This window comes from Podarcis pityusensis (genome assembly GCF_964106645.2).
Source record: "Podarcis pityusensis genome assembly, chromosome: 11".
NCBI classification, from domain to species: Eukaryota; Metazoa; Chordata; class Lepidosauria; order Squamata; family Lacertidae; genus Podarcis; species Podarcis pityusensis.
The window spans coordinates 25,146,731-25,157,415 of record NC_138036.1 but is presented as its reverse complement, the minus strand read 5'-3'; the positions used below and the strand labels follow the sequence as shown (position 1 = coordinate 25,157,415).

The following is a 10,685-nucleotide window of genomic DNA, read 5'->3' as shown; positions in this document are numbered from 1 at the left end:
TATTTTTGAGGGCCCCAGCCCAGTAGCCTCTGGACCACCAGCCTCCAGTTCCATGGGCTCCAAACCAGCAGCCTTGGGCTTGGTTGGCTCTGAAAGATCAGCAGTGGGAGCTTAGTTCAGTTCCTCAGCCGGTGGTACAGCAGCCTTTAATCCAGCTGGCAACTGTGAATCTGAGCTTGAGGTCATTGAGTGTTCAGTGACAGGTATCTCCAAGAAAGGCAAGCTGCAGGCTGACAGCTCAGAGATAGGAGGCTTGGAAGGAGGTGTAAAAAAAGGGGTGCTTATAAAAATCTGAAAGCAACCTAAACTCTAATAGGTAGGCAGCCCATATAAAGCAGGCATGGAACTGGCAAACTGAAAGCCAGAGATCAGGAGAGACAGAAAATGGTGCTTGTCAACCCAGCCAGAAGGGTGGGGTATAAATAATAAAATTATTATTATTATTATTATTATTATTATTATTATTATTATTACTATTATTATCCAGACTAAGAGAATTCTGACAGCCTTTGTATCCCCCTCCCCAGCAGCAGTGAGAGATTTTACTTTCTTGGGCTCCATGATCACTGCAGATGGTGACAGCAGTCACAAAATTAAAAGACGCCTGCTTCTTGGGAGAAAAGCAATGACAAACCTAGACAGCACCTTAAAAAGCAGAGACACCACCTTGCCGACAAAGGTCCGTATAGTTAAAGCTATGGTTTTCCCAGTAGTGATGTATGGAAGTGAGAGCTGGACCATAAAGAAGGCTGATCACTGAAGAATTGATGCTTTTGAATTATGATGTTGGAGGAGACTCTTGAGAGTCCCATGGACTGCAGGAAGATCAAACCTGTCCATTCTGAAGGAAATCAGCCCTGAGTGCTCACTGGAAGGACAGATCCTGAAGCTGAGGCTCCACCTCATGAGAAGAGAAGACTCCCTGGAAAAGACCCTGATGTTGGGAAAGGAGAAGGGGACGACAGAGGACGAGATAGTTGGATAGTGTTCTTGAAGCTACCAGCATGAGCTTGACCAAACTGTGGGAGGCAGTGGAAACCAGGAATGCCTGGCGTGCTCTGGTCCATGGGGTCACAAGGAGTCGGACACGACTAAATGACTAAACAACAACAACAACCCCAGTAACTGGGTCAGAATAATCTGAATCTCTAGGTCAGGAGGATCACGGGCTGCTATGGTGAGCTCCTGGCTAAAAGAGAATTCTCTGCTCATGGGGCAACAAAACATACTGGATTATTAAATGGCTGGCAGTGATGGTTTGCTTCTTGCTGGCTCTCAGAATCTGTGTCACCGCTGTCTTATCCCTTTACATATTGTTTTCTTTCTCCAAGTGGTCTGTGTTCCCTCAGGACTTGCAATGAAGATAAAGGTTGAAAAAGTACCCAGCCTAAGGGAAGGCAGGTAAGGAATTCCTTGCCTTTATTCATTACTGTATTAGCTGACCTTCAGAAACCTTTATCTTGGTGCATAATATCTGACAGTAGGTTCTGGAACACTTGCTGTGATTAATGACAGACAGCGCATCATCTACCACCAGGCCATAAGTCACATCGTGTCCTTTTCCCCTCTGCAGATGTGTTTGGGAGGGAAATATTTGACAACACTCTTGCAAACAAGCGACGTGGTTCAGACTGTGCATCCAACAGATTATAGTTACTCGGCTCCATAGATGCTTCTTAAGGAACACAAAATACCACTTATTCTTATTCCCAGCTAGAGGAAAACATAGCGTAAACAAGTTATCGGTGTTTGTTGTGTGTCCTCTACAGGCTTTTCTTCTACTTCTTCATTTCAAACAATTTGTTCTGTGCTGCATCTGGCTTGGTTTTTATCTTTGGAGAATTAAACTTTTGTTTATTTATAAAACTATTTCTATATCCACACCCTTCACTCCACAGAGCACCAAAGTGGTTTACAGCTAAACAACAATAAAGCATGAAACATATCCATAAAAGCAATACCAATAAAATAGAACCATAGAATAGAAGCGCAGAATTTTAGAGTTGGAAGGGACCCAGAGAATCATGTAGTCCAACCCCCTGCAAGGCAGGAATATACAGGTATCGCATACAGGGATCAAACCTGCAACCTTGGTGTTATCACTGTTAGTTTCTGTTTTGCCACTGAGCAGCTGCTTGGAGTCACAGGACTCTGTTTACATTCCTGGGATTCCAGGCTATTGGAAGTCTCACAGGAGGGGAGACGGGATGTGACGCTAGTGGTTTCCTGTTTCCTTTGTTCCTTTGTTCAGTTGCTCTCTGCTTTCATAGAGAGAGGATGTCTTTTCTGTTCTGCGTAGCTTAGAAATAAACTCTTTACAATGTAGCCCAAACCTATCGTCTCTTTCCTGTGCTGGAAACTCTGCTGAAGGACGTGCCTTGGAGCCTCATCAAAGGCTCGAGGTCGTTAATTATTCGTCGAAGGCGATTCCGGAGACTAGGCCGGAAAATGGAGCTTTATCAGCTTGGCCGAGTGGAGATTCCGACAATCACCACCATGTTCGAACCAACTGAGCTACCCAGGCTGATAACAGTCCAGTAATAATACAGCTACGGTCCTAATACAGCTAAGGCCAGCTGTATGCACAGCATGTCAGAATGTTAGCCCCAATGCCAGTAATAAATCTGGCCCTTGGCTCTCTTCTCCTTCCACATGGCTGTGCTATAACTGCCTATCCAAGCAAAAGAACATGGAGAAAGATGCATAGAGGCCTTTCTGTTTCCAAAGTGCAATTCTTAAAAACAAGATAAAAAAAAGAGTACATCTTCTCACTTTGGATTCAATAACGGAGCAGAGATCAGTGTTCACTTTAATTACCTTGTTCCCCATGAGCAGCCTTTATGGAAACATCTTACGGCAATATGTTTCAAATTCAAAACTTATATGCAATATTGTCGTAGATTAATACCACTTCTCACTGGGAAATAGCTGGGATGTTCATAGTCTTGGTCACACTCTATTAACTTTGCTCAAGAAAACAAAGCTAAAAATAACAATGACGAGCCTATGCATCAAAGTGACTTTAATGGCTAAAAGCAGCATCTATTTAACAATTGCATTTGCGTGCCGCTGTGCATCTTTTGAACTGGAAAGATACTTCTCAGCATAAAATCCAAAAGCCCTGGCTCCAGCTGCAAGGGAAGATGTTCTTTGCCTTAGTACTAGCAGCACATAATTGCATTTGGGTCCCTGAAAAGTGACAGCTGTACTTTATTGACTCCATCTGAAGAAACGTGAGATCTAATTGCATGATAGCTGCATGAGAATCCAGTGAGTACATCTCAGGGCTCCTGACAGGTCACGTGCTGCTTGCTTTGGTACCGACACAATAAGTTTAGTTTGTGTTTACAAGATCATTAATCTAAACACAGACCAAGAGGTAGGTAGAAAAAATGCAGCCCCTGGATGAAAATCCATTCGCTCTGTCTTCACTAGATCCCTATTCTCAGCCAAAACAGTGTATGTGAGTTATTATTTACTAATTGCATTTACATCCTACCCTTTAGTCAAAAAAGGGGCTATAACAGCAGTTTACAAAAAAATAAGTACTAAGGCAATCCCTGCCCTCAGGATTGCAATCTAAAAGGATATGACATGTGAGGAAAAAGCAAGGGGGAGGGAGGAGGGAAAACCAAACTCCAGCACTAATGCTTAAAGTTACAGCCAATGACAGTGCAGGTTGTGGCTGCAATTCCTACCCTGAAGCACTACATGCACACACTCCATCAGAGTCAGAAGCAAGGCAGGTGACAATGTCCTGACCAGGAGGATAGGAGTGCCCTTGCCACACTGTTGTTGGCATCCATCTGCTGCAGGAGGCAATGGAGGAGTGCACTTTTTGGGGTGAAGTCAAACTGTCAGAAGGTTGCAGTGTCTGCTGTGACTGTAGAAGCCAATATGGGAGAGACACGTTTTGTTGCAGCTGGGGCAGATGAAGGTGTCCGATTGTGCTGCTGCAGATGCACCATGGCATATCTTCTCTCTGTGCTCCTCCCAGTAGTCATTTCTCCTCTGGTCATTGCTATGGGTATACATGACCCAACTGTTTGTCTCCACAGTACATAGTAAGATCTGCCAGAAGCCACTGGCATAGCTGGGAATGGGGGGAGTGTACGTGTGGCAAGGATGATTTGAAGGGTGGCAGCAGAAATGTGCGTAGAATAACAAATAATTCATTTAGATTTTGAATGATGCTGAGTAAACTTTCATCTCTAGGATTTATGAGCCTAGAAGACTTTCCCAAAATCTCTCCTTCTTCTGACCATGTCTGTCAAATTCTCTGCACCTCCCTTCTCCTTGGGACTCCTACTTTTTAAAAATAGTCTTGCCTAGTGGAGACTCATCCTGACAGGAGGTGTCTATGGAATGCTGGCTCCAAAGCAGGCAGGGTGCTCTGTCCTTGTGGTGGCTTCTGGTGGGAAAGACTTTCTGCTGCGGAACTGCAAGTGTCTAAAGAAACTGGACCGAAAGAGATCCAAAGAGTGAGTTAACAGAAAGGAAACATTAGAAGAAGGCATTAAATAAGGACAAGGAGTGCAAGAATTCTCTGAGCACCAGGCAAAAGAGAAATAGGTCCATAAACCCTCTGATGCATTATGACCATGAGCGAAAAGCGAAGCGCGGCCACATCCAGTGCCATTTATTGAATGGGACAATAGACAATAAAGAAGGCAGGCAAGAACAAAGGAACTAGCCTACATTTAAATAGGGAGACAAAGCCCCCGCGGGAATCTACTGCTTTGGATTTGGAAAATGGGACTAGGAACAGAGTTCCTCCTGAATGCACTGCACATCACTTGCATGGTTGACTTTTACTGCCAATAGAGTTCTTTCTTCTTCTTTGAGAGACTGACATTTAAGCTGTTATGTATCTGGAGAGAGAGAGAGACTGTTGATGCAACAACATTGACATGAGCATGGAAGGCAGAGAGGCTGCTAACAAGGCCAAACTGACAGCATCAACTATACCTGCAGGGCTGGTGGTAACTGGACTCCAGGAACTTCTGAATGGTCACCTCTGTTCTAGGATATCATTAACCTCCCAGGGCATGCTATTGAAGTACATATGATAGTTGCAAGTCAAAATCCCCGCCCACCACCATCATTTCAGCCATTTTTCAGGAGACTGGGTGAAATGAGGGCAAGATAATATAGTCTTATGAGGAAAACTGCCATTTCCTCCCTGTTATCTGGGGTGAAAATGGCATTTCTGTTTGATTAATGTTAGCCCCAAACAATTATTGGGGATGGGTGGGTGGGAAGCAACCAACCACTGGAAAGAGCACTCTTTCCTTCTGCAAAGAGAGAAAGTGAGATGTTTCACACACACCCCTTTGCCCCAATTTCACACTCTGTTTTGAGCCAAACATCACACCAAACTTCAGCTCACCAGTAATGATGCTTCCATGCTTGGTAGTATTAGTCCACGGGGCAGTGAGGCACAAGAAAGCTTTCTCTGTTGTAACTTCCCCAACCGCAGGACACTTTCCCCCTGAAAAGATCCTGATTGCTTTCTGCCATCAAGCAAAAATATTCCTATTTTCCCAGGTGCATGAGTGAACCGGTGAGGCCACTTTCTGTATTTTCCTTGTTTGTTGTTGTTGTTGTGGGTTTTTTTAATGGTTTATATAGCAGAGCTAACCAGCTTGGAGGCTAGAGCTACCCAGTCCACCATCTAGTCAGACATCACTAGTATTGCTTAAGAGAGTAAATAAAAAACACAGAGGTCCCGTTGATGTTCTTTGCTTAACATTTTCTTCATATTTAGAAGGCTGGGAATTTGAGCTCTGCGAAAGAAATGGGATCGCCTAACAATTCTCAGGACCCTTAACCAACTACACTTCCCAGGATTCTTGGGGAGGAGCCATGGCTGTACAAAGTGGTATGATACTGCTTTAAAAGTGTAGTGCAGATGGTCAGTAGAACATGTGAGAGGTGAAGCAGCAAGTGTGCCATACTATGCATGTTCACAACATGACCATCTGCAGTGGGGAGCCTCGGGTTCTTGGGAAGACCCACTACACAATGTAGGACCCTAATTTTCCAGGTCTCTCTACATTGCATGGGGGGGGGGGTACAGCAGTAGAACAGACGGTTGCCCTCTAGCTCAATGAGGGTGATGGGGAAGGCATGCACATTCCCACTCTCTACTTTCTCATAGGTTTAAGAAACTCTCTGCACACACAGGCTATGCATTCAGAGCACTCGGAATCTGTATCAAAACAGGGAAAGTGATTAAAAATTCACAGGTGAAGCTAATTCCATTTCAAACATTTGTGCTCACAGGATGCTCAGCTGGAGAATATCACTAATGGCAACCTGCGATGATTAAAAATTAACATTCTAATTCTTCAGAGAAAATGCAAATTTCTTACCTTAGTTGCCCTGGGGCAGAAAACACCTTAGTTGTCATGCTATTTGGGCTTTCTTTGCATCTTCTGAAGAATCTAAAACAAATCAAGAGAAAAATAAATGAAACAAAGTATAAATATGTCAATGCCAGCTACTTAGCAACTAAGCACTTACGTTTTGTAGATTAAATTAATATATCCTAAGAGATGGGAGAAAGGGCCCTCCATTATCTAAGAGTTACACTGGTCATTTTAAATTGGTTGGTGGATAATACTGAACAATCCTATTATCTCACTTCTATCAGTCTCTTATTCAGATGAATATCTCTGACCATCACCATTTCCAAAGACAAAAACCAGCAAGGGATCTGATGGAATGCCAGTTCTGCCATGTGGTTACATTTCCAAACCAGGTAGGCTGTAGACTTCAAAGGCACTAGGCTTGACAAGTAAAGGTAAAAGGTAAAGGACCCCTGGATGGTTAAGTCCAGTCAAAGGTGACTATGGGGTGTGGCGCTCATCTCGCTTCAGGCCGAGGGAGTCAGCATTTGTCCGCAGACAGCTTTCTGGCACAACGGGACACCGTGGCGAGTGCCAGAGCACACAGAAAAGCCATTTACCTTCCCACCACAGCAGTACCTATTTATCTACTTGCACTGGTGTGCGCTGTGGTCTAAACCACTGAGCCTCTTGGGCTTGCTGATCAGAGGGTCGGCGGTTCAAATCCGCACGATGGGGTGAGTTCCCGTTGCTCTGTCCCAGCTTCTGCCAACCTAGCTTGACAAGTATCAGCCTGCCAAAGACCTGTCTAGAAGTAGCCTACATAACTCACAAATGCTGCAATCCTAAACACATCGACTTAGACACGAGTCATGCCAGGTAGACATGTAGATATTCCAACTAGGAGATTGTACACTGGGGCACCTTGTACACTGATGACATGATGTAAATACATACAGATAATGAAAAAAATAATTATATGTTCAGGAGCATCCTGGTCCAGTACAAGAAGAAGCTGTTTTTGTATACATACATGCATACTGAATGGGGTTGATGGGAGTTGCTGTCCAAAACATCTGGAGGGCACTAGGTTGGCGAAGGCTCTTCTAGGACGACCATCAAGCTTCTATTAGTGATCTAACTATGCACACTTGTAATATTTTAAAATGGCATTTTCCTCCCAGTATTTCACCTATATCTTTTTACTTTCACGGCAGTAAGCCCTCAAATCCCTAGATGTGTTACAATTCCATTTTTCCATTTTCTAGGCACTGCATGAATAAACCAATCAATGACCCCAATTAAATAGCAATATGATAAATCGATCGCATATAGAAAGTAATTTGTTAGCCTCTTAGAAATCCTCATTTTATCAACAGTTGTGGGTATTCACAGGTGATATATTTTCTACCAGCTAAGGCAAAGGCTAATATACAGTTCAGTACCATTCATTTTCCAGAAGGGTAGCTGTGTTTGTCACTTCCACCAAAGACTTGTTGACTCTCACGAGAGAGAGAGAGAGAGAGAGAGAGAGAGAGAGAGAGAGAGACACTTGTTACATGTATAGACAAACAGATTTATTGTGGCATAAATATATATGTGTGTGCCTTTTGGCTTCACTGCATGAATGTGTGTGAGAGACTTCTGTTCAGATCCCAAATTTATACAAGATACAAATGGTGTATCAATCACAATAAATGGCCATTCACAACAGCAAGTCACTGTAATGATACTCCCTCCTCTGTTATAATTTGGTTTCAGTTGTAGGAAAGAAATCTTGAGTTTTAAGTCCAAACTGAATATTCTATTCTAGAATTTGCTGATAAATTTTAATTCTGTGTTTCACACTGGAACATCACTTTGAAGTCTTTTAGTATGGGTGTGTGTGTGTGTGTGAATATTTATGTCAACAGTGGAAGAACACTGCAACCTTCCAGGACATTTAGCTGCTGACTTCAAAATCAACATACTGTATTTAAAAAATGGACAAACAGTTCCAGACTCAAAAGCTCCTGTCAGCAGCACAGCAGTGAATGATTATCACCTTGCCTGTACAAACAACATGATGGAAGAAGCGTATTGTGTCCATTTCTCCTTCTTCCACATGCAAAAATGGGATACAAATGAATCTACTCTGATGCATAATGTAAAATTAACTAATGCTCTTTGGCTCTAGATTCACTGTGCCTCCCTGTTGAGAACAAGATGTTATTTTCTCAGGGTTTGCTATATACCTGTCTTCTTCCTTGGATGTAGGTATAAGGCACAGGAATAGACTGATAGGCCTGCAAAAAGCTCTGTCACCACTGTTGAACCTTCTTTTCCAACAAAGGGGGGGGGGATAAATTGGTTGCATCCGTGAGGCAGAGCCATTTGTCTTGGGGGGCAGGGAATCAACATACAGTTACAAGGAGGTCTAATGGCTTCTCTCCCACCCCCTCGCCCCACTTCCCATTTTAAATACCTGTCTCAAAATATAAGAGCTGCTGTAAGCAGCTGTAAAGCCCTGTACTTTAAAATGGGACCTTAAATGCTCCTGGGAATGATACCCCATGAATGTGTAGCAAGCATCCAATAATAATAATAATAATAAATAATAATAAATAATAATAATAATAATAATAATAATAATAATAATAATAATAATAATTTTTATTTATACCCCGCCCTCCCCGGCCAAAACCGGGCTCAGAGCAGCTAACATCAAATGTATAACACATTAACATAAAATCAGGCATAACATGGGAGCATAACATGGACGAACAGATGAGTGCACTCCATGGGGACACTCATTTATTTCCTTTACTGTACTCTTGGAAATGAACATTCCCAGACCCATTTTAAAACTCACCTGGCCAAAAGTTGTCATAGAATTCCAACAAAAACAGGAAAAGGACTTGCACATGGCTTCAGTTCATGTGTTTCTCTGTGGTCAGGAATGGAAATCGTTCAACTGAATGTATTCATTGTTATGTGTTGTTGTTTTTCAAGTCCTCCTGATTAATTCCATTGCTTTACATTGTTTTGATGTTTTTTTTTCATTGAAACATACGCGAGCACTGGCGAAGGAAGAGGAGTGTGGGGGGAGCACACTGCCCCTGGCAGCGCAATCCCAGTGGGGTGCCATTGTGGCTGCCCCCCTGCCCACGCTGGGTGCCACGCCCCTACAGGCAGCATGCCACACCCCCAGGATGTGTGCCCTGCCCCTGCGGGCAGTGCGCCACACCCCCAGGATGCGCACCAGCCCCGCCCCCGCCTGCTCTCCGCCCCCCGGTGCCAGAGCATGAAGCTCCACCACTGTAAGTGAGATATACAAGTTACATAAATATTTATGTAGAAGGTAAAGGTAAACGGACCCTTGACCATTAGGTCCAGTCGTGGCCAACTCTGGGGTTGCGGCGCTCATCTCGCTTTATTGGCCGAGGGAGCCGGCATACAGCTTCCGGGTCATGTGGCCAGCATGACTAAGCCGCTTCTGGCGAACCAGAGCAGTGCACGGAAAAGCCGTTTACCTTCCCGCAGAAGCGGTACCTATTTATCTACTTGCACTTTGATGCGCTTTCGAACTGCTAGGTTGGCAGGAGCAGGGACCAAGCAACGGGAGCTCACCCCGTCGCGGGGATTCAAACCACCAACCTTCGGATTGGCAAGTCCTAGGCTCTGTGGTTTAACCCACAGCGCCACCAGTGTCCCTAAATATTTATGTAACTTACATTAAATAGTGGACAGCAAGACTATTAAAGTAGTATTGGGCAGAAACCGAACCGCAGGGGAATAGAAACAGCGCTGATTGTGATGAATTTAGGTCAGAACGGAAATGCTTGCCCTCTTATGTTCCTAGCCTGGCTCTTGAGGTACTAAGATGAATCAAGTTTTGGCTCTCAATGCCAGAATGCCATAAACTGAGGTGGACCCTTTTATCCATCTCAATATACTACAGTACCAGATTATCAAAGAACCGGATTATGGATTTAAATATAAATCTGTAATATATACTTGGTGCCAAAATAACTCTCAAAGCCCCCGTACCAAGGACACGATCAATACAGCTCTAATAAATTCTGGGATTTTGAAAGTTTTCTTTTGCCTCCGCATACCACATAGGTAATGTCTGTTGATGGATTGTTGTCGTTACCATACATGATCTCATGCAGTAATGTGCTAATCATCCATCGAGCAAGATACATAATCCTGTCAAACGCCTCCTTTCTGGAGAAGAGGAAATGCAGTGACAGGCAGCATTATAAATGCTGCTTTATAAAATGGTGTTTTGAATAGCAGTTTAGGTATTGTTACAAAAGAATTTATCTTGGTCTCTTTTATAACATGAGGAGA

General features: G+C 43.5%; 1 long non-coding RNA gene across 1 annotated transcript; it reads right to left on the bottom strand.

Moving 5' to 3' along the window:
• Nucleotides 1–6,410: 6,410 nt before the first annotated feature.
• On the bottom strand, nt 6,411–9,259 carry LOC308457916. Its single transcript, XR_013977135.1, has 3 exons — nt 9,202–9,259; nt 7,796–7,852; nt 6,411–6,446 (listed from the first exon to the last, which is right to left on the bottom strand). It is a non-coding gene; the product is annotated as an uncharacterized lncRNA (long non-coding RNA).
• Between the last annotated feature and the right edge of the window lie 1,426 nt (nt 9,260–10,685).